The sequence below is a fragment of the Lutra lutra genome, chromosome 5, assembly GCF_902655055.1.
Source record: "Lutra lutra chromosome 5, mLutLut1.2, whole genome shotgun sequence".
NCBI lineage: Eukaryota > Metazoa > Chordata > Mammalia > Carnivora > Mustelidae > Lutra > Lutra lutra.
Window position 1 is genome coordinate 73173904 of NC_062282.1, and position 23301 is coordinate 73197204.

General features: G+C 47.9%; 1 protein-coding gene across 1 annotated transcript in view; it reads right to left on the bottom strand.

Moving 5' to 3' along the window:
• FSTL4 (follistatin like 4) overlaps positions 1 to 23301 on the bottom strand; it is a 717149-nt gene that overhangs the window by 595995 nt on the left and 97853 nt on the right. The window contains exon 2 of the mRNA XM_047730849.1: positions 22166 to 22253. The gene's annotated coding sequence lies outside the window, so the exon portion shown is untranslated. The remainder of the gene's footprint in view (positions 1 to 22165; positions 22254 to 23301) is intronic.

Here is a 23301-nt window from a genome sequence, read left to right on the forward strand (position 1 = left end):
ATTTGGGTTCTTTCCAAATTTCCTCTTGTTATTGAGTTCTAGCTTTAAAGCATTGTGGTCTGAAAATATGCAGGAAATGATCCCAATCTTTTGATACCGGTTGAGACTTGATTTAGGACCAAGAATGTGATCTATTCTGGAGAACGTTCCATGTGCACTAGAGAAGAATGTGTATTCTGTTGCTTTGGGATGAAATGTTCTGAATATATCTGTGATGTCCATCTGGTCCAGTGTGTCATTTAAGGCCTTGATTTCCTTGTTGATCTTTTGCTTGGATGATCTGTCCATTTCAGTGAGGGGAGTGTTAAAATCCCCTACTATGATTGTATTCTTGTCGATGTGTTTCTTTGATTTTGTTATTAATTGGTTTATATAGTTGGCTGCTCCCACGTTAGGGGCATAGATATTTAAAATTGTTAGATCTTCTTGTTGGACAGTTCCTTTGAGTATGATATAGTGTCCTTCCTCATCTCTTATTATAGTCTTTGGCTTCAAATCTAATTGATCTGATATAAGGATTGCCACTCCTGCTTTCTTCTGATGTCCATTAGCATGGTAAATTCTTTTCCACCCCCTCACTTTAAACCTGGAGGTGTCTTCGGGTTTAAGATGAGTTTCTTGTAGGCAACATATAGATGGTTTTTGTTTTTTGATCCATTCTGATACCCTGTGTCTTTTGATTGGGGCATTTAGCCCGTTAACATTCAGGGTAAGTATTGAGAGATATGAATTTAGTGCCATTGTATTGCCTGTAAGGTGACTGTTATTGTATATTGTCTCTGTTTCTTTCTGATCTACTACTTTTAGGGTCTCTCTTTGCTTAGAGGACCCCTTTCAATATTTCCTGTAGAGCTGGTTTGGTATTTGCAAATTCTTTCAGTTTTAGTTTGTCCTGGAAGCTTTTAATCTCTCCTTCTATTTTCAATGATAGCCTAGCTGGATATAGTATTCTTGGCTGCATGTTTTTCTCATTTAGTACTCTGAATATATCATGCCAGCTCTTTCTGGCCTGCCAGGTCTCTGTGGATAAGTCTGCTGCCAATCTAATATTTTTACCATTGTACGTTACAGACTTCTTTTCCCGGGCTGCTTTCAGGATCTTTTCTTTGTCACTAAGACTTGTAAATTTTACTATTAGGTGACGGGGTGTGGACCTATTCTTATTGATTTTGAGGGGGGTTCTCTGAACCTCCTGGATTTTGATGCTTGTTCCCTTTGCCATATTGGGGAAATTCTCTCCAATAATTCTCTCCAATATACCTTCTGCTCCCCTCTCTGTTTCCTCTTCTTCTGGAATCCCAATTATTCTAATGTTGTTTCGTCTTATGGTGTCACTTATCTCTCGAATTCTCCCCTCGTGGTCCAGTAGCTGTTTGTCCCTCTTTTGCTCAGCTTCTTTATTCTCTGTCATTTGGTCTTCTATATCGCTAATTCTTTCTTCTGCCTCATTTATCCTAGCAGTGAGAGCCTCCATTTTTGATTGCACCTCATTAATAGCTTTTTTGATTTCAACTTGGTTAGATTTTAGTTCTTTTATTTCTCCAGAAAGGGCTTTTATATCTCCTGAGTGGGTTGCTTTAATATCTTCCATGCCTTTTTCAAGCCCGGCTAGAACCTTGAGAATCATCATTCTGAACTCTATATCTGACATATTACCAATGTCTGTATTGATTAGGTCCCTAGCCTTTGGTACTGCCTCTTGTTCTTTTTTTTGTTGTGAATTTTTCCGCCTTGTCATTTTGTCCAGATAAGAGTTTATGAAGGAGCAAGTAAAATACTAAAAGGGTGGCAACAACCCCAGGAAAATATGCTTTAGCCAAATCAGAAGAGATCCCGAATTGTGAGGGGGGAGAAAGGGGATAAAAAGGGGTTCAGAAAGAAAGAAAAAAAAAACTATTAAACTATTAAACTATTAAAACTATTAAAGACTATTAAACTATTAAAAAAACTATTAAAAACTATTAAAAACTATTAAAAAACTATTAAAACTATTAAACTATTAAACTATTAATCTATTAAAAAAAAGAAAGCCGATAAAGAAAAAATATAAAAAGAGGAAAAATAAAATATATATTAGATAAACTATTTAAAAAACGTTAAAAAAAGAAAACGGTAAAAGTTAAAAAAAATTTAGCAGAAGAAGAGAAAAAGAAAAAAAAATTGAAAAAGAAAAAAAAATTAAATTAACTGCAAGGCTAAAAAATCATGGGGAGAAAGCCATGAGTTCCGTGCTTTGCTTTCTTCTCCTCTGGAATTCCGCCGCTCTCCTTGGTAGGTGAACTTGGTCCTGGCTGGGTTTCCCGTTGATCTTCTGGGGGAGGGGCCCGTTGTAGTGATTCTCAAGCGTCTTTGCCCCAGGCGGAGCTGCACCGCCCTTACCCGGGGCCGCGCTGAGTAATCCGCTCGGGTTTGCTGGGTTTGCTTTCGGGAGCTTTTGTTCCCTGAGCGCTTTCCGTAGAGTCCAGAGGACGGGAATAAAGATGGCGGCCTCCCGGTCTCCGGCCCGGAGGAGCCGAGAGCCCGGGGCCCCACTCCTCAGTGCGCCCTCAGAGAACACGCCCAATGACTCCCGCCACCCTGGCCTCCGGCCGCGCTCCGAGCTGACCGAGCCTGCGACCGGTCCAAGGCAACCCCAAGCTGAGAGTCACTCCTCGGCTCTGTCTCTGCAGCCGGCTTCCCCGTTCTAATACCGGTAAGTTCTGCGACATTCAGACACCCCCGATCCTTCTGAGACCCTGCGGGAGCTGAGGCCGCGCTGACCCCGCCTGGGCTTCACCCCAGTTAAGCCTCTGGAGCGATGTCCCTCAGCGGAACAGACTTTTAAAAGTCCCGATTTTGTGCTCCGTTGCTCCGCCGCTCGCCGGGAGCCGGCCCCTCCCCCCGCGGTCTATCTTCCCGTCGCTTTGGATTCACTTCTCCGCCAGTCCTACCTTGCAGAAAGTGGTTGATTTTCTGTTTCTGGAATTGCTGTTCTTCTTCTCTTCAATCTCCCGTTGGATTTGTAGGTGTTTGCAATCTTTAGATAAGCTATTTAGCTGATCTCCCGCTACCCGAAGTAGTCTCAGCCTGCTACTTCTCCGCCATCTTGACTCCTCGATCCCAATCTTTTGATACCGGTTGAGACCTGATTTAGGACCGAGGATGTGATCTATTCTGGAGAATGTTCCATGTGCACTAGAGAAGAATGTGTATTCTGTTGCTTTGGGATGAAATGTTTTGAATATATCTGTGATGTCCATCTGGTCCAGTGTGTCATTTAAGGCCTTGATTTCCTTGTTGATCTTTTGCTTGGATGATCTGTCCATTTCAGTGAGGGGAGTGTTAAAATCCCCTACTATGATTGTATTCTTGTCGATGTGTTTCTTTGATTTTGTTATTAATTGGTTTATATAGTTGGCTGCTCCCACGTTAGGGGCATAGATATTTAAAATTGTTAGATCTTCTTGTTGGACAGTTCCTTTGAGTATGATATAGTGTCCTTCCTCATCTCTTATTATAATCTTTGGCTTAAAATCTAATTGATCTGATATAAGGATTGCCACTCCTGCTTTCTTCTGATGTCCATTAGCATGGTAAATTCTTTTCCACCCCCTCACTTTAAACCTGGAGGTGTCTTCGGGTGTAAGATGAGTTTCTTGTAGGCAACATATAGATGGTTTTTGTTTTTTTATCCATTCTGATACCCTGTGTCTTTTGATTGGGGCATTTAGCCCATTAACATTCAGGGTAAGTATTGAGAGATATGAATTTAGTGCCATTGTATTGCCTGTAAGGTGACTGTTATTGTATATTGTCTCTGTTTCTTTCTGATCTACTACTTTGAGGGTCTCTCTTTGCTTAGAGGACCCCTTTCAATATTTCCTGTAGAGCTGGTTTGGTATTTGCAAATTCTTTCAGTTTTTGTTTGTCCTGGAAGCTTTTAATCTCTCCTTCTATTTTCAATGATAGCCTAGCTGGATATAGTATTCTTGGCTGCATGTTTTTCTCATTTAGTACTCTGAATATATCATGCCAGCTCTTTCTGGCCTGCCAGGTCTCTGTGGATAAGTCTGCTGCCAATCTAATATTTTTACCATTGTACGTTACAGACTTCTTTTCCCGGGCTGCTTTCAGGATCTTTTCTTTGTCACTAAGACTTGTCAATTTCACTATTAGGTGACGGGGTGTAGACCTATTCTTATTGATTTTGAGGGGGGTTCTCTGAACCTCCTGGATTTTGATGCTTGTTCCCTTTGCCATATTGGGGAAATTCTCTCCAATAATTCTCTCCAATATACCTTCTGCTCCCCTCTCTGTTTCCTCTTCTTCTGGAATCCCAATTATTCTAATGTTGTTTCGTCTTATGGTGTCACTTATCTCTCGAATTCTCCCCTCGTGGTCCAGTAGCTGTTTGTCCCTCTTTTGCTCAGCTTCTTTATTCTCTGTCATTTGGTCTTCTATATCGCTAATTCTTTCTTCTGCCTCATTTATCCTAGCAGTGAGAGCCTCCATTTTTGATTGCACCTCATTAATAGCTTTTTTGATTTCAACTTGGTTAGATTTTAGTTCTTTTATTTCTCCAGAAAGGGCTTTTATATCTCCCGAGAGGGTTGCTTTAATATCTTCCATGCCTTTTTCAAGCCCGGCTAGAACCTTGAGAATCATCATTCTGAACTCTATATCTGACATATTACCAATGTCTGTATTGATTAGGTCCCTAGCCTTTGGTATTGCCTCTTGTTCTTTTTTTTGTTGTGAATTTTTCCGCCTTGTCATTTCGTCCAGATAAGAGTTTATGAAGGAGCAAGTAAAATACTAAAAGGGTGGCAACAACCCCAGGAAAATATGCTTTAGCCAAATCAGAAGAGATCCTGAATTGTGAGGGGGGAGAAAGGGGATAAAAAGGGGTTCAGAAAGAAAGAAAAAAAAAACTATTAAAAAAAAGAAAGCTGATAAAGAAAAAATATAAAAAGAGGAAAAAATATATATATATTAGATAAACTATTTAAAAAAATGTTAAAAAAAGAAAACGGTAAAAGTTAAAAAAAATTTAGCAGAAGAAGAGAAAAAGAAAAAAAAATTGAAAAAGAAAAAAAAATTAAATTAACTGCAAGGCTAAAAAATCATGGGGAGAAAGCCATGAGTTCCGTGCTTTGCTTTCTTCTCCTCTGGAATTCCGCCGTTCTCCTTGGTAGGTGAACTTGGTCCTGGCTGGGTTTCCCGTAGATCTTCTGGAGGAGGGGCCCGTTGTAGTGATTCTCAAGCGTCTTTGCCCCAGGCGGAGTTGCACTGCCCTTACCCGGGGCCGCGCTGAGTCATCCGCTCGGGTTCGCTTTTGGGAGCTTTTGTTCCCTGAGAGCTTTCCGTAGAGTCCGGAGGACGGGAATAAAGATGGCGGCCTCCCGGTCTCCGGCCCGGAGGAGCCAAGAGCCCGGGGCCCCACTCCTCAGTGCGCCCTCAGAGAACAGTGCCAAATGACTCCCGTCATCCTGGCCTCCAGCCGCGCTCCGAGCTGACCGAGCCTGCGACCGGTTCAAGGCAACCCTGAGCTGAGAGTCACTCCTCGGCTCTGTCTCTGCAGCCGGCTTCCCCGTTCTAATACCGGTAAGCTCTGCGACACTGAGACACCCCCGATCCTTCTGCGACCCTGCGGGACCTGAGGCCGCGCTTACCCCGCCTGGGCTTCACCCCAGTTAAGCCTCTGGAGCGATGTCCGTCAGCGGAACAGACTTTTAAAAGTCCTGATTTTGCTCCGTTGTTCTGCCGCTCGCCGGGAGCCGGCCCCTCCCCCCGCGGTCTATCTTCCCGTCGCTTTGGATTCACTTCTCCGCCAGTCCTACCTTGCAGAAAGTGGTTGATTTTCTGTTTCTGGAATTGCTGTTCTTCTTCTCTTCAATCTCCCATTGGATTTGTAGGTGTTTGCAATCTTTAGATAAGCTATTTAGCTGATCTCCCGCTACCCGAAGTAGTCTCAGCCTGCTACTTCTCCGCCATCTTGACTCCTCCCGGGTGTCGAGATTACCGAGTGGCTCCGTCAGTTGGGTGTCGGCCTTCGGCTCAGGTCATGATCCTAGGATCCTGGGATTGAGCCCTGGATTGGGCTATCTGCTCAGCAGGGAGTCTGCTTCTCCCAAACACACGGACGCTTTATGCCAAGTCTGCAAAGGTCGTTCACAAATCAGAGAACTCCAAAAGAAACATTCTAAACAAAGCCAGTAATGGTTAAGCCGCAGCATGCATGCATGAGTGCATGAGTGTGTGTGTGTGTGTGTGTGTGTGTGTGTGTGTGTGTGTGTGTGTGTAAGAGGGAAGGGAGGCACATGCCCATGCACAGATAGATGAGGCAATGATCTATGTCCCACTTTTCAGGCTGGAAACCTCCCACCATTCAGAGTAAAACCTCATTAACCCAAATACCACATCACTAGAGACAGGAGGGTACCATACGGACTGCCATGCCTCCCCCCAGGCAAGGCAGCACACCTGAGGGGGTGCCCCAACTCAGCAGTGATTCCTGCCACACTGCATTTACCCCACTCATCAGCTAGGCTTTGACAAGACACACAGGCACCCGCCCCAGCCAGCATGCCCACCTCCCAGCTCAGCTTGCCGACAATTATGGCAATCCCCAAATTGTTAGAGACAACTCATTGGGGGTTGCTCAGTACCTCCTAATTAGTGTTAAACACTGATTATCCGAGGCTATTGATATTGGCCTTAATCAGTAATTACAATTCTCACATAAAATATTTAATAAGCATTCATGATACAAGAAATTTGATTAAGAAGAGAGTATTTTTCTTGCATTTCCACATCGGTCTCCTGAAGGCTTAGCTGGGTTTCTTCTAAGCAGGAGTAAATACAGCTGGCACAATTACCCACCAAAGGCGGCAAGAAATAGCGAACTCAGATCTACCACCCCCACTCCTCTGAAATCCTCAGCTGCAAAAAAAAAAAAAAAAAAAAAAAAAATTGTTTTTAAATGGGCAAAGGGCACAGATGGGCGATGCACAAAAGAAATGCAAATGGCTTTTCATATAAAGAATCATGTCATCTGCGAAGAGAGAGAGTTTGACTTCTTCATTGCCAATTTGGATACCTTTTATTTCTCTTTGTTGTCTGATTGCTGTTGCTAGGACTTCTAATACTATGTTGAACAAGAGTGGTGAGAGTGGGCATCCTTGTCGTGTTCCTGATCTCAATGGGAAGGCTGCAGGCTTTTTCCCATTGAGGATGATATTTGCTGTGGGTTTTTCATAGATAGATTTGATGAAGTTCAGGAACATTCCCTCTATCCCTATACTTTGAAGCGTTTTAATCAGGAACGGATGCTGGATTTTGTCAAATGCTTTTTCTGCATCAATTGAGAGGACCATGTGGTTCTTCTCTCTTCTCTTATTGATTTGTTCTATCACATTGATTGATTTGCGAATGTTGAACCATTCTTATAGCCCAGGAATGAATCCCACCTGGTCCAAAGATACAGATGTAGTGAAAAGAAGGGCCATCTGTACCCCAATGTTTATAGCAGCAATGGCCACGGTCGCCAAACTGTGGAAAGAACCAAGATGCCCTTCAACGGACCAATGGATAAGGAAGATGTGGTCCATATACACTATGGAGTATTATGCCTCCATCAGAAAGGATGAATACCCAACTTTTGTAACAACATGGACGGGACTGGAAGAGATTATGCTGAGTGAAATAAGTCAAGCAGAGAGAGTCAATTATCATATGGTTTCACTTATTTGTGGAGCATAACAAATAGCATGGAGGACATGGGGAGTTAGGAGAAGGCATTGGGGGAAATTGGAAGGGGAGGTGAACAATGAGAGACTATGGACTCTGAAAAACAATCTGAAGGGTTTGAAGAGGTGGGGGGTGGGAGGTTGGGGGAACCAGGTAGTGGGTATTAGAGAGGGCATGGATTGCATGGAGCACTGGGTGTGGTACAAAAACAATGAATACTGTTATGCTGAAAATAAATTTTAAAAAATGATTAAAAAAAAAAAAAAGAAATCCAAATGGCCAAAAAAAATTGTGGGAAAATATTTAGCCTCACTAGTAATCAACAAATACACACTTAAATCAAACACCGTCTCTTCAATGAAATCAGTCAAGCTCCCAACTCTAGGTCTGCCGCTGATGGTCTAAGCGTGTCCTGCCCACTACGGCCCCTTCCACCACCTTCGTCCCTCTTCCGGAAAAGGTGCCCTTAGGCAAGGAGCCACTTCCCCCCTCCACAGTCATGACAGGAAGAAGAGCTACCATGTTCTGTCCTCCTGTCCCTTCCAGCTGCTGCAAGTGGTCAGAATTTGAGCCCCTCGGAGCTCTCAGTGCTGCCCCCAGTGCTTGATCAGGGAGAGGCCAGTAAAACACTTCCCTCTGGGATTTCCATCCGGGACAGAAAGGACTGCTTCTGTCTCTCTCTGGGTGAGGCAGAGCTAGAGGACTCAAGCCAAGAAAACCAGCAGTGACCATATTCTGGGAAATGTGCCATGATGCTGACACGTGGGTTCTCACAAGCCAAGACCTAGCTCAAGGTAGAGCTGGTTAGTGCTATTGTCACAAGAGCAAAAACACACCCAAACCTTGGCCCCCCAGCTCTGCCTGTTGCTCTCAGAAACGAGGGTAACTGGCCTGATTTCTCATTTCAGACAGCCCAAAGGACCCCCCAGAAGCCCAGAGTGAGCTGGAAATCAGGCCCTCACTCTGCTGTTTGGGCAAGAGGAGGAGCCCTGGGGGAACATTCCCACTGGGGAGCCAGAGAAGATCGCAGGGCTGCAGGGCAACTCCCATCTGTGAGAATTCCAATCACTGTTTTGTACCATTAGTGCTCGGCACTGTTGTCAACACACACACACACACACACACACACACACGAGTACAAAGTCTACAGTGAGCAGTGATCCCAGACCTCTAGCAACTCCCTTTGGATGGAAGAACCCAAGTGCAGGAACTCCCACATGCTCACACTCCATGGCCCTGCAGCCAAAACACCTTCGCTCTGTCTTTTAATGGCCCCACTCAGGACAGTTCAGTAAACGGCCACATGACTTCTGAATGTACACACAACTCAAACCAGACAAAAGGGGTTCTGCTCATCAGAGGCCAGAGGGCTGCTTTAATAAATAGTAGTAATTTGCAAGCATGCCCAAGGACAGTGCCACTTTAATGCCTATGATCCCAGCACAATTATCAATAATACCCTTCCCCCTTGAAGGCAGTAAGTTAGCATCCTCCATACAGAAATCTATAAATAACCCACCCCAGCCCCACAGACACATGTCCTCATGCATCTTCTTGCTTCCTTCAACGTGGTGGCATCTCCCACCTTGTTAGGACTCTATGCAATCTCTCTTAAATTCTCCCTTCACTGTGCAAAATGCCTTAGGAGCAAACTCCAAAATTCTTTTTCAGCCATCAGCTCACAGAATGACTGGGCCATCCCTGTGTCCTTTCTCTTGAGCGTGTGCTGGGCCCCAGTGTCCTGTCCAGCATGCCAGTATCCTTCAGTGGTTTGGGGAAGCATTTCTCTCTCCAGACTGGTCTTTAGTTCAAGGCAAGCTATGGCAGCTTGACCAATGTTGGATTCCAAGGGAAAATGAATTTGCCTTCATGGGACATCTTCTTCTAGGTTTGGAGAAAACAGGAGAAATTCCTTCCTGCCCCCACCTCCATAGTCAGCCCCCTTCTAGAATGGTACACTCACAGGCAACACTTAGGAAATCTCCCCTGGGGCAGGCCTGCCTATTATTTCTCTGCCCTTGAGGGGGCAGAAATTCCCCTCAAATCCCACCTTCACCGTGGACTAGTTCTGTGACCTTGGGCATGACCTCTAGACCAGCTGCTTCAACTACTGAGTTCTGAGGTTAAATGAAAGAATGCATATAGGGCATTTATCCCAGCGCAAAGAAGCTTTAGACAAACGCTAGCTATTGTACTTAGTAATAGTAGTTAATGACCCAGTGATACAAGTTTAAAGTAGACAGGTAAGGTATACCCGGGTGAGAAATGGCCTCCCATCCGGAAAGGCAACTTGCTGATATTTATGGCAAATCTGATCACATACTAAGTACGCTGTAAGGGTGCAGAGACTGAGGCCAGGAGAACCAAGTGCCCACCACCCAACTCCAACCTCGAAAAGGCCAAGCGGGGCAAAGGGCCCACACCCATCTTTCCACCTGGAGAAGACACACCATTCCTGGAAGAACACCCAGCAGAGAATTCAGTTTGCATGAACTATATGCAATGGGCACCGTAGTAGCCCCACTCTGCAGTTGTGAATACTGAGACAGACAGCGGAATCAACTTACCCAAGGCCACCCAACCTGCAGGTGGCAATGCAGGCCTGCCATCTCCCAAGGCTGGGGTTGTAATGAGGAATGTCTATCACTGCTTCCTGCAACCCAGGAGAAAAGTTTGTGTTCTTGCCCAGCAACAAGGTGGAAGTTAGCAGAACTCACTGAAATAGTGCCTTCAGGAAGGAAGGACCAGAAGTCCCCAGGAACAGGGTCATGGGACTGATGAGAACACAGTCCCGCTCCTGTGGTCTCCAGCAGGAACAGAAGGTCGCTGAGTGGCACCAGTGGGCAGCACAGGACTCACCCGCCTCCCACCCTGCCTCCCCTCACAATGTGCTCCACTCTGTTCCATACTCGCTCAACGAACCACGCTCCACTCTCCCACTGAGGGCATGCTGCTGGGGATGCACCTGCCCCAACCACCACCATGTCACCTCGTCCTTCTGATGGCTGTTGACAGCCATGGTCCAAGCGACAGGTGGGCCTAAAGCAAAGAGACCAGCTCTAGGTAGAAATATACCCTGATTCCAGAAGACACCAAAGGGCCAAGAGTGAGCCACGATAGGAAAGCCGGCCTGGGAATGTTTGCCATGATACCTTAGGCCAATAATAAACCATCACCCCACAGCAGGCTCCACTGGGGTACCACATGCCCAACCCAATTCCCACAGGGTGAGAGAAGGTGCCTGCCTTCTAGAAGCACAGCACGCCATCCAGATAGGCCTGAGAGATGCTCATGGAAGCCAGGTATGGGACCAGCCATGGTTGCTGAAGCTTCAGGGAGGAAGACAACGTGGACAGTTTGTTCAGAGATCACGTTCATCTGCCCCTTCTCCCTGGATGCCCATGTTCACCAGCATAATCCAGGCCAGAGATTTCATCAGATGGCAGCCCACTGCGGGACAGATCTCACTGCCACTGGGCAAGAAGAAGGATAAACATGACAGCTTTGGGGAACTTCTGAGGACTCAGGAGTCAAGGTGTCTACCAACTCCACCATGAAATGCTGGCATGCACTTTCTCCCCTAGATTAAGAACCCAAGAGAGCCTCTCCATGGGGGCCCTCCCCTGCCTCCCAACCCCATGTTCCCAGAGCCCCAGGACTCCTCCACCTAAGCAAGCCCAGGGCCAGTTTTCTCTTTCTCTCAGGTGGCCTTTTACTCCTTGGACGCCCTCAAGCAAAAGATGTTTTCCCATGGTCTATACCCTCCCCTGGGCCAAGCAGGGTCCCCACCAGCCTGCTCTTCTGAAGCAGGACGCAAGGGATGTTTTCTTCTTTTACGGCCACAGTGCGATGTTTCATGGGCCAAAACTAAGGCCAGATGCCTTTATAATCGTTCTTCTGGCTCCTGCATAATTGATGTCCCTTATGCACTTTTCATGATCTAATTTATCTACCTCCTCAAATCTTTTGTAAAACCTGAGTCCCATCTGTAATGATCTATGTCCCATTATAAACTCTACTGAAGGATTTGCTAGCCAAGCCGCATCTGTGGGCAGAAACTTTACCGCACTGGATGGAGGCACGACTGTGTCCAGCAGGGATGAAGGCCTGTTTCACTCCGAAAACACACTCAGGGGACAAGAGAAGGTAGGCAGGCTCCCAGAGATGCCAGCCTCAACGGAGAGAGGAAGGAGCAGAGGGAGCAGAGGACTTACTTTCTGGGAGCAGCTACAGAGCACCTCTGTGACCCCATGAGGTGGCACCAACAGCAACAAAAATAGCAAAAACCATAGTAGTGGTGCCTGTCACTGTCAAGGCTCTAAAGTGCCAGACACTGTCCTAGCACTTGCCAGTCATTACCTCATTGATTCCTCATTTGTGAGGCAGAGACCATCACCGCCCCCACTTCACAGATGAGAAAACCAAGGCCTGGAGAGGTAAGTAATTTGCTCTGTCCCTCCTACCCAGAAGCAGCCCATCCTCTCAAACCCTACCTTCCTTGAGCATACAGCTCAGCCCTATCTCTCAGGGAAGCACCCATCTCTCCCTGCCCACCCACCAATCTCACCCTGGCTGAGCCAAACTTCACACTCTTCCCTTGCACCAAACATCTGCCCATTTTATTACTTACTGAGCACCTAGATAGAACCTGGAACATAGCTGGTGCTCATTAAATGCTCGTTGAATGAGTGGATACATCAATGAATGAGTGATCAATACTGTGGCTTTGTTCTGCACTGTCTACTCTGTGTGCAGGTCCCAACAGAGGGACCAGAGGGCATCCCAGAGGAGGGCAGGTAAAACCCTGCCATGCTGACACATCTTGCCACAACCTTCCCCGGGCATGGTGCAGATTCAGTAACTGGAGAGGGGGAGTTAAATGAGGAAGAAGGAAATGTAGCAGGGAGCCCTCGGCCTGGGTCCTGCGAACCACAAGCTATCTGCCAGCTTCCAACAACACCTTGTTCTAGGACTTGGGCACTGTTTGCTTCAGTTTCCTGAGCTGGAAAGCAGGATGCAGACACATTGCTCCGAATCCCCCATGGCGGGCTGTAGGGATTATGAGCTCACAGGGAGGAGGCCTGGAAGCATGGTGGGTTCGAGGCGGGGGTCCTTGGAAAGTTTCTCTCCCCTGGCAGCCTCCCATACCCAGACTTGCCACCGCCCCTGACAGTGATAAACTCCCCTCAGGAGCCTAGCCACAGAGCACTGCTCGCAGCCATGCTTCTCCCAAGTCCGGCCTGCAAGCAGAGGCCAAATAAAGATGGATATTCTCTCACGCATGGCAAACACAAGACCTCAGTCAATCTCTTGGCACCTGAACTGTGTTCATTGTTCTAGTGTGGAATTCCACAGACACTTGTAAACACTTCCATTACTTCTGAAGTTTTATTTATGGTTTTTGTTAAACCTTTACTCTGAAATTTGCCATTTTAAACACTCCCCGACTGAGTAAGATTTATACAGGTTCTTCACACAGAAGCTACCTGTAATGGACAGAGCCAAAATCAATTTATAGGGCCTCAAGAGCAGCTGACAACTCATTTTTATTGAGAAAAGGTTTTCTCAGGAAAAAGAGAGAAACTATTAAGATCCCAGACACATCCGCTTCCCAAGAAGCTGACCACACTGAGCATGCGTCTCTGCACCTTTTTCAAAAAGGGCTCGATCAAACAGCGCGAGACCAGGGATGGAAGCAAGGATGCCAGCCTGCCCCAGAAGAAGTTCCCACCCCTCACTGGCCTTGGAGTGCTCAGAGAGGTGCACGCCCCAAATGAACGCACAGATTCAGTGGAAGCTAAGAGTGGGAGGTGGCAAGGGTAATGGAGAATTCACCCATGTTTGCAAATTTATTCATTGTTCTAAATTCTCATCCGAAACATTATGAAATTTCTCAGTTACAGGATAGAAGGTACCCTCACATCATTTATTGGTATTGAGGGGACTTTATACGGAACTGGGCCATAGATCATGTTCCTATGGTTTATCAGTCCATATGGAGCCAAAAGGCCTAATCAATAAGCCCAGTCTGTTGGGTCAAGAAATTGAAACCGGGCTCCTATGCTACAGGAGTTCCAGAAAAGGGAAGTGCGTTTGCCTTGTGGTGGGATCTCCCTGATGGCTTTCTTCTCCCATCTGTAGTAAAAGCTGGCAAGGCTTTTCTTACTCCTAAGATAGTTCCCTCAAACAGTATTTCTAAACATACATTATTGCGCCTTCTTCACAGGCGTGTCATTTTGACTTTCTTTCCCATCTTCTGGAAGAGCGAAGGAAGCAGAAGTAGGACATCTAGGTCTCTGCCACCCTCTGATGCAGAATGCTGCTTCTCTTAGCTCAGGAACCTCCCTTCTTGCCCACAATATTTCTGTGGGGCGGGGCGGGGGTGGGGAGGGTTTGATCCCCTGATGCTCACACCCTTCTGTTTAGGCCTTATGCCCAGAAACCTGGGCTGATCCTTCCACAGTACTGAATCCCTGGGTCACTGTGGAGTGACACAGGTTCACTGGACACAGAGATGGAATCAATAGTCAGGGTCTTTCATAGCCTTTAGAGAAGAAAATGAAATCATTTCATCTTTGGACTTCTCTGTACTATTGGAATGACTTTTTTCTTTCTAAACAGTGAAAATCATGTTATAAAAGCATCTTTTTTGTTATTTGTTTGCATCTCTCCCCCACACTCTGCTGTTCTCAAATGAAAAAAAAAAAAGAACTGTACCACTTTTTGTACAAAAAAATGCTTGAAAGATTAAAAAAATTCCCATCTGAAAGGAGCTTCACCCACATTTTTCCAGGCCTTGTCAAATAAGTTAGGAAATCTCTTCCTTTGAAGATCAATGGTCTGAGATGACTTTGAACTCTTAATATCAGGCATTAGCAAGATAATGTTAGGTTTTATTAAGAATGAAAAGAATTTACCAATTTTCTTCCAACAATTCTCTCTGGACTCCACAAGGAAGCTAATCACTAGATAATTGTTCAGTGACTCTTCTGATCCATTCAAATCCACTGAATTGTTTAGTGGGGGTGGAGAGGGCGGGGGAGAGGTCCTCAAGAAACCAGTTACCAAACAGTTGGGCCCTGCAGCCTGGCAAGAACATACAGCCCTGGAAAAAGCCAGAACACCAAAGAATCTGGGTGTATTCATCTGTTCAGATTGCCATAACAGAATACCACCCACGGACAGCTTAACCAATAAACATTTATTTCTCACAGTTCATAGTTCTAGAGCCTGGAGGTCCAAAATCAAGGTTCTAGCCAACTGGGACTCTAGTGAGAGCTCTCCTTCTGGCCTGCACAGGACCCGCTGTTCACTAGGTGCTCACATGGCCTCTTCTCAGGGTATGTACACAGACAGACAGAGCATGAGCTTTCTGGTGCCCCTTTTATAAGGACACAGACCCCACCAGATAGGGCCCTGCCCTCATGACCTCATCTAACCTTGGTTACTTTCTTGGAGGCCCCATCTCTAAACATAGCTTCAACACAGGAATTTCCGAGGGACACACACATTCAATTTATAACGCCGGGTTTGCCACAACTTGGGCCTCCCCTGTTCAGGAATTCCAGGCCCCATTTCCAACCCCCCCTCAGGAGGTCTAAACCTTCTCCATACCTGGTCCCTACCTCTCTCCTCCCCAGTACGTCGTTCAGGAGCCCCCAGGTTCCCAGAGGCCCCTTCCCAACCTACAGTGCTGAGTCCTTTCTGTGCTCAAAAACCTCAGTGGAACCCCCCACTAAGCCCAGAATCAGGTCTATAATTTAGATGATCAGTAAGGGCAATAATTAAAGAACTTGTAATCAGACAGATGTACATGTAAATTCTAGGTCTGACCTTTATTCACTGTGTGATCTTGGGTCATTCATTTAACCCCTCTGGCCCTTAGGTTCCTCTTCTGTACTGCTCCTACCTGGTCGGGTTGAGGTGGAGACAGAGAGGGATGCAAGAAGTGCCCAACAGAACCCCTGGTACTTAACACTCAGTAACAAGTCAGCCTCTCTCTATCCCTCAGTGGTCTCACACCATCTTGTGTCTTTAACACCATGGAAAGGCCAATGGCCCCTACATGCACAACTCTTGCTCCAACCTCTCCAGAATTCCGGATGAGAAAAACCAGCTAACCACCCCCCCCACACACATACATGCATGTCCATGCAGACAGCAAACAAGGAGCCCCAACTTGTCAAGTCCACAGGATCTCTGATCCAGCTTCAGCCTGCTCCACCCGAAGCCGGGCCCAGCTGCGGAGGCTGAAACCGGTCTCTCACAGTCACATTCAGCCTGTTGAGAAACCTCTGTCCTGAACAGAACCACTATCCACCACCTCCGCAACACCTCTCCAGCCAAGCCCACCATCACCTCTCGCCTGGGGGCCACAGCAGCCTCCCAAGTGGCCTCTCTGCCTCTGGCCTTGCCCCTAAAATGGCCAGGTTTACACAAAGCACACAGAAAGATCCTTTTAAAACAGAAGATCCCCCAGATCTCTTCCAGTCTGTCTCCCAGAGGGTCCCACATCACCGAGGGTGAAGCCCAAACCTGATGCTGCCCTCCAGGGTCCCCGGGGGCGCTCTGGCCTCCTCCCACTACCCCCTGGGTCAACCCACAGCTTCCCCCCCACCCCCCACCTGGGCCTCCAGCAGCTCCTTGAGAAGAACAGGCACACTCCTACTTCAGGCCCTTAAGCACCTGCTATTTGCTCTGCCTAAAATGCTCTCCCCCCAAGTATTCATCTGGCTAATTCCTTAACTCCTTCTCAAACCACTCAGATGTCCTCCTGTCACAGAGGGCCGACTCTGCTACCCTGGTCAAATCTGCAATCCCCACCCGAACGCACGTACACCCCGCTCTGGTGCCCCCATTCCTCTCCATGGTGCAACTCATTCTGTTCCCCTTACATTTAGCTCTCCCTAATGTACTGCATACATTATTTATATGCTGTATTTATTTGTTTACTATCTTCTCCTGCTAGAATGTAAACTCACAAGAGAGTGACGTTTACCTGTTGGCAGCTGCACACCCAGCCCCCAGCAGAGTACCACGCAGTACTCACTCAGTAAATACGTGTCAGATAAAACGAATGCACACATAGATTTCTTCAACAAATATCCACAGAGCATCTTCAAAGCCCATTAGGGTCTCACCCTTTCCAGGCACTTCCCCAGGACTTCCTTCCATAGAACCTCTCAACAAATCACCCTTGTCTCTCCATCTGTACTCCTACGTGTTGGACAGACTGCTCCCTGAAGCCCTGACCACCCCCTCTCCACCTGTGGAAATGCAATTTGTCCTTCAAGGGCCAGTCCACCTCCCCCTCCCCCACCCCCAGGGAGCCTGTGCATCCATTGTAGGGTGCCTGCCCTTGACCTTCTCCAAGCCTTTCCTCTACCCATCCTCCCATCCTGTTGAGCACTGTCATGGGCCGTGCTCTGTTCCATGGTCCCTGCCACTCAGATCTTTCATGTCAGAACCGTGTTTGCTACCCTCAGTCTCTCCCACTATACCAGGCACACCTGAACTATTCCAGAAAAATTTAGGAGTGAACTAGTATGCATCTGCATCAGCCTGTAAATTAAAAAGTCAAAAGTAAACCCTAGTTTTGGAGAGTCAGCTAATTTGGCCCCTTGAGACAAGAGTGACATATAATGACATAATTACTTCCTCCTGCCTGGCTCACAGCCCCATCAACAGCCCCAGAAGGAATATGTTGCCCGTCCTCAAGATGCGATCCAGAATGTGGTCAAGTACAGCCTCTCACCCCCTGTAGCTCCTATGCCACCGTGCCCCCCTCTGCGCCCCTCCCACCCAAGACTGCCCTCCGAACCCACTGAAAAGAAGCCCATACAGGACTCTGTACATCTAGGAAAATAAAAATGATACATATGGCACAAACATAAGTGTCTATAGGGTCCCACACACCAGTCTGACTAGATTTTACCCTTGAAGTAATGAGTTCTGTTGTTCAGTTTCTTGCTCCGAAGAAGGAATGGGGGTGTCCTCATGCCTATGATCAAATACAGCCACCATCCCTGTGCCAAGACCTCCTTCTGTAGGAAACCAACTCATACACCACTCATGACACCCCAGAGCTCATGAGTCCCAAAGGTTGCTCAACCCTGCATGCCCTTGTCCATGTAGGCATCAACACACAACAGCATCCATGTGTCCAACACTCTACCTGACTCTCAGCCCACCCCCAGCAAGGGACTGACAGCACCAAGGTTAGAAGAGGGAGGCGAGACTCTGCTTTAATCACATTTCCACTCCTTTTGCTCATCTTCCCAGAGGAGAAGCCAGTGGAGGTCATGGAAAGTCGAAAGAGCAGGATTATGTTAAATTAGATGTCCCTCCCCAAGTCAGCAGTGATCCCATGGCCCAAAGCAGCAATCCAAGTTTTATTTGCTCATAAACATTAATGGGACCAAACCTCAAGGAAAGGAACAAGAGAAGCCAAATGCTGGAGAGCAAGCAGCACCGTAAAACATGGGTTCGGAGCAGGATGGGGAAGGTCGGGGCTCTGGGGAAAGTGGTCCCAAACCCTCCTTCCATGGGGGACTGCCTTTGCCCACTTAGGGGGATGGATCTGGGTAGATTTTCGAATGCCTCAGCATTCTGGCAACTCTTTTCTTGAGCAGGAAGAAAACATTTAAATAAGAAATGTGTTCTTAATGGCCCAACATTTGCCAAAAAGCAGTGACAACAGAGCATAGCCCCTACCATAAGCAGGCTCTTCTTTAGCCCTGACCACCTCACACCGGGGCAGCAACCCCCATCTCAGACATCTGGCCTACTGCAAAATTGTAGACCCCAATGCCAGCCCGGCTTTATCAGTAACAGCCCAAGTGATTTTGAGAAAACCCATACAACCTCAGCCTCCATTCTGTCACCACTAACATGGGGCACATCCCCTGTGTCTCCTGAGGGGCTGGGGGTCTTGTGTTTAAGGAGAGTATATCCAATCCAAGCCAGGCCCGTGCTCCACATGTCAAATGCACATGTTCCTTTGATCCTTTCAACAGCTCTATGGGACAAGGACTATGACCCCCATTTTACAGACTTAGAACCTGGGGCTCAGACAGCCTAGGCCCCTGGATCAAGATCTTACAGCTGGTACATGGCAGAGCCAGAACTAGAACCTAAGTCTGGGCCAAGAGTCTGTGCCTTTTAAGCCATACGCTGTGGGACCTGACCCCACACCGTGTCAAACCCAGGCCTTGGATAGCAGTTGCTTAAGTAAAGCCTGTTCAACTGAATTGCTCACTCAACTGAATTGCTTCCTCAGAGCCCTTTGGACACCTCTTTGCCAGACTTAGAAGAAGCCCCAGGTCTGTTCTTCTTCCTCTGACAAGGAAGGGAGCCATGAGAGGGTTGAAGCTATTTCTGACCCCTCCAGCTCTGTATCCAGGTTTTAACTGAGGGAGGGGAAGAGCATATTTTCTTTCCCAATTTCTTCTCTCATCTGAATATTGGATTTCCACATGTGGATCTGCAGAAGCCTGGTTCCCCAGAGGAATTCCCAGAGAAGCCATCTGCCTGTATGCTTCTGAGGCTCCTTGGCAAAGGGAAATGTAGGATGTTAATCAATCATCCGAGGGGGAGCTGCTCACTTTTTCCCTGGGAGATGGGCAGGCACGCGCCCTTGAACATGGAGGCTGTATCACCAGCGAGGCACAGACTCGGGCTCTGCAGCTGCTCGGACCATTCCAGGGTCACCTCCGACTGAGGTCAGGTCACATGCACGCTGCTGGGGCCAGGGCAGTGAAGAGCCAGGACAGAGGGCAGGGAGAGGCCTTGAAGAGGCTGGCACTTTGTATCAGAAGTGCCCAGGAGCTGCTGCTATGTCTGTGCCCAGACCAGAGCCCATCCATGACCCAGACAGGGATGCACACTCAAAAGAAGTCAAGTCACAGAGCTATCCCCAGGAGGTCGGCTCAGAAATGTGGCAGTCAGTGTACCACACTGACCCTTCAATATGGCCACCCCAGCTCCAGCGACATTTCTGTGGGCAGGAAAGCTGGGTCTGTATGAGCCTCAGCAAGCTTCACTTGGGTGGGCCTTCTAGGTACAGCCTTCCCTTCCAGGATAGCCATAGGGTTCAATTTACCCCACCGGGAATCAAGGAAGCATTGGTAACTAAACAACATGAAGAGACAAACCAGCTTCCCAGTCCTATTAACTAAACCTTGAAAAGCCCCAGAGAGCGTCTGGTCTACCATGTAGTCTTATCAGTGGAGAACCCCAATCTCAGAGAGACAAGTACTTCTCAAGGACACACCACAAGCCTCCCAGTCCAAAACTCCAACCCAACACTCATCAAAATCAAGTCCTCCGAGGCTTGGTGGCACCCACCTTGCACAGCCACCAGTGAGAAGATGGCAGGAGATGGCCACCCCACAGCCATTCCTGATCCCTGTCAAGGAATACCCAACCTCTGGAAGGGTTTCTCTTTCCCTGTGTCCCTCTGCTCCTCTCTCCAAGCTGCAGGGATTTCTATCCCATGTTCAGGCTGCCCCTGGTACCTTGACAAAGAGGTTTTCAAAGCGAGAAGAACTTCCTTAAATATTTCATCACTATATGCAAAACAAGGCATTTAGAACAGCCCGGGGCCTGTGTTGCTGCAGGGGAGAGAAGATTCGACAGATAGAATGTTTCTGCTCACGTCCTGTCCTCTGTGGAGCTTCCTGGGCCCAGGTGAGTTTCATCTGGCCATGAAGGTGAACATACAGACTGGCCATTGTGCCAGCTGCTCAGGCTGAACCAGGAAGGAACCAGCCTGCGTGCTCAAGATGGCAGGGGTCTTGCTAAGTCGTGATGCCTGACAGATATGTCTGCGCTCTGGCTCTCACAGGCCTGTCCCGAGCTTGGGGGAGGCCACCGCAGGCCTGGGGGGTAAATGCCCTGCCTAATTTCCACAGTGGGAGGAAATTCAGAGTTTCTGAGTCCATTGCATAGTTGGCATAAGAATATGGAACACTTGATTGCATGTGGGGGGAAGAGACTGGTGTAGGGTTTTCATTGGTTTTCTGTAACCAAAGGGATCTGTGATCAGATATGCTTGGGAAATAGAGGGTTAAAAAAAGTTGAGCAAATTTCTTTTTATAGAAGGACTTTGCACCCAGAGCCTGGGAGATACTGATAGTCATTAAGAATCTCCCAGAAGTGGGGCGCCTGGGTGGCTCAGTGGGTTAAGCCGCTGCCTTCGGCTCAGGTCATGATCTCGGGGTCCTGGGATCGAGTCCCACATCGGGCTCTCTGCTCAGCAGGGAGCCTGCTTCCCTCTCTCTCTGCCTGCCTCTCTGCCTACTTGTGATCTCTGTCTGTCAAATAAATAAATAAAATCTTAAAAAAAAAAAAAAAAAAAGAATCTCCCAGAAGTGAGCACAGGGTACAGGATTTCCCAGCTGCACTCAGAGGGTCACAGGCAGCTGTAACAGGGCATCTCCCAGGACTGACACCCAGTAGGACCTACTGAATAGAGTGAAATGGGATCTAGTGGAAGCTCAGGAGAGAGATACAGATGTTCACAGGAGCCAAGTCCCTATGAGGTCTTGGGAAACATGCCTCCTCCTCCAAATTCCCCACCCAGAAACACCACCAGTGAGAAAGGGACATGTAATGCCCAAGCTTGGTATTCACGTGATATGGGGCATGTGAATGTAGGCAGATCATGGGGGGACGCAGTGGGGGGTGCTCTGGAGTCCTCTCTGGGGACTCACGGCAGCTCCCAAGCACTGAAGACGCTGACATACCCTGGGCCCCTGGCACCCTGCCCCACACACCCCCTTTCCTCCCTGCTCTCCTCTTACTCCACTTACCAGGGCTTCTCAACCCCAACCAGTTTCTAAAGTGTCCCTGACACAGCTGTCTCTCAGATAAACACACAAGGCTGCTCTGTAACCACAGAGAAACAAATCTATGCTATCAGATTAACAAAACCAAAAAGCTTCGAATTGACCAGTGACTGTCCCTACCTCTGTTAAAAACCAGACCGTGTTGAGTCCAAGACTCCTCATCCTCTTCATGACCCCTCCACCTCTCAGTCCTTCTTAGCGTTCAGTTGCAACTCTGTCTGTTCCCAGGGTGGAGGTCCCCTTTGTCCATCTCCCCCCCGCTACGTCCCCTACCTCAGCCCCAGCTCCTTCTCCCTGATCCAGAGGTCTCCGCAGCCCTCGGGCAGGGTTCCCTTTCCAGGTACAAGCTCTGGTCAGCCAGTCTTGCCATAAACACCAGGCAAAGCTCTGGAAACTCAGCCCCCCGCACCTAGTTCATGCTCACAGAAGCCCACATGTGCCAGATTTCCCCATTTGCTCCTCATCCGAGGACTGCAAGGCCTAAAAGCACTTCCTTCTTTTGAGGACTCAGCAGCATGTGTGGCCGGACCAACACAAGGAGCAGCCCAAGAGCATCAAGCTCATGGTTGATGTCCCTGTGCCCCACTCACCCGCAGACATCTGCTCGGTCCCCACACGGCTACTTGGCGTGCTTTCTCCTGGGCTGGTGTGCCCCTTCACAGTCTGCTCCTCAACAGGCTGAAAAGAAGTAAAAATAACATTTTAATTCATGCACTTTGAGATTCCAAAAAATGTTTTCTAGAGGTTCAGAATGTCATCATCTTTGAAGTTCAGCTAAGCCAGCTGCCTCACTTCCCAGAGGAGCTGAGAGAGAGTGAGAGTGCAAAGAAGGGAATCGGTTCTGGGAGGAGGGGTCTGCCAAGGCAAGTGTCTAAAAATACCAGATTTCATTATTATGAACCCATGAACCATTCCCATGTATGTGGTTCCTGGACACGGCTTTCTGTCAGCCCAACAGTGAGACTCGGTTTAGAGAGAAAACTCACAAACCTGCATTTACACAAGGAAAGCAGAACGACAACGTACACACCGGGCAGAAATCAGGTCTCTGCCTCCTCTCCCGGTCAAGCTGTGCTCACCAAGCTCCCACCCAGCCACCTTCACAAAAGCCTGTGACAGCTGTACCCGGCTATACCAGGGAAGGTCCAGAAATGATCGAGATCCCAGGAAGCCTCTTGTCCCTCCAGATCCATGGGCTCCTATAGCCCCATGCTCTCCAAAAATGGCACTCTTCACACAGACAACATAGCTCTCTGGTTCCTGCCTGGCCCCCCAACCCAAGCACATGGAACTTAGCCATTGTATCCCCAGCCTAGAGGGCTAAAATGGATGGATGGACGCACGGACAGACAGGAAAGAGAGGGAGAAAGGGTGGGAGAGAACCCAGGCAGCCATGGCCTTACCTGGTCCCCTTGTCCCTCTCCCCCTCAAAAGGGAGCTAGGACTAAACAAACACAAGTCTTGGGACACTGCAACTTACCCAACCCCCCCTGGGCCCCAGTCCCACAATTCCAGCACCTAGAGCCAACACGGGGGCCTCTTGCTCCTTTGCAAAGTCCAGGTTTGAGCCATTTCTGAGACTCTCTCTAGTCTGAGACTCTGGAAATTGGCTGCAAGATCCCATGCCATTCAAGCCACCTTCAGCAGAGAAGGGGAATTCACCAAGTCTCTAAAGCATTCCACTGTGCTTCGGGGCTAGGACTCAGAGAAATTGCAGGTCTGGACC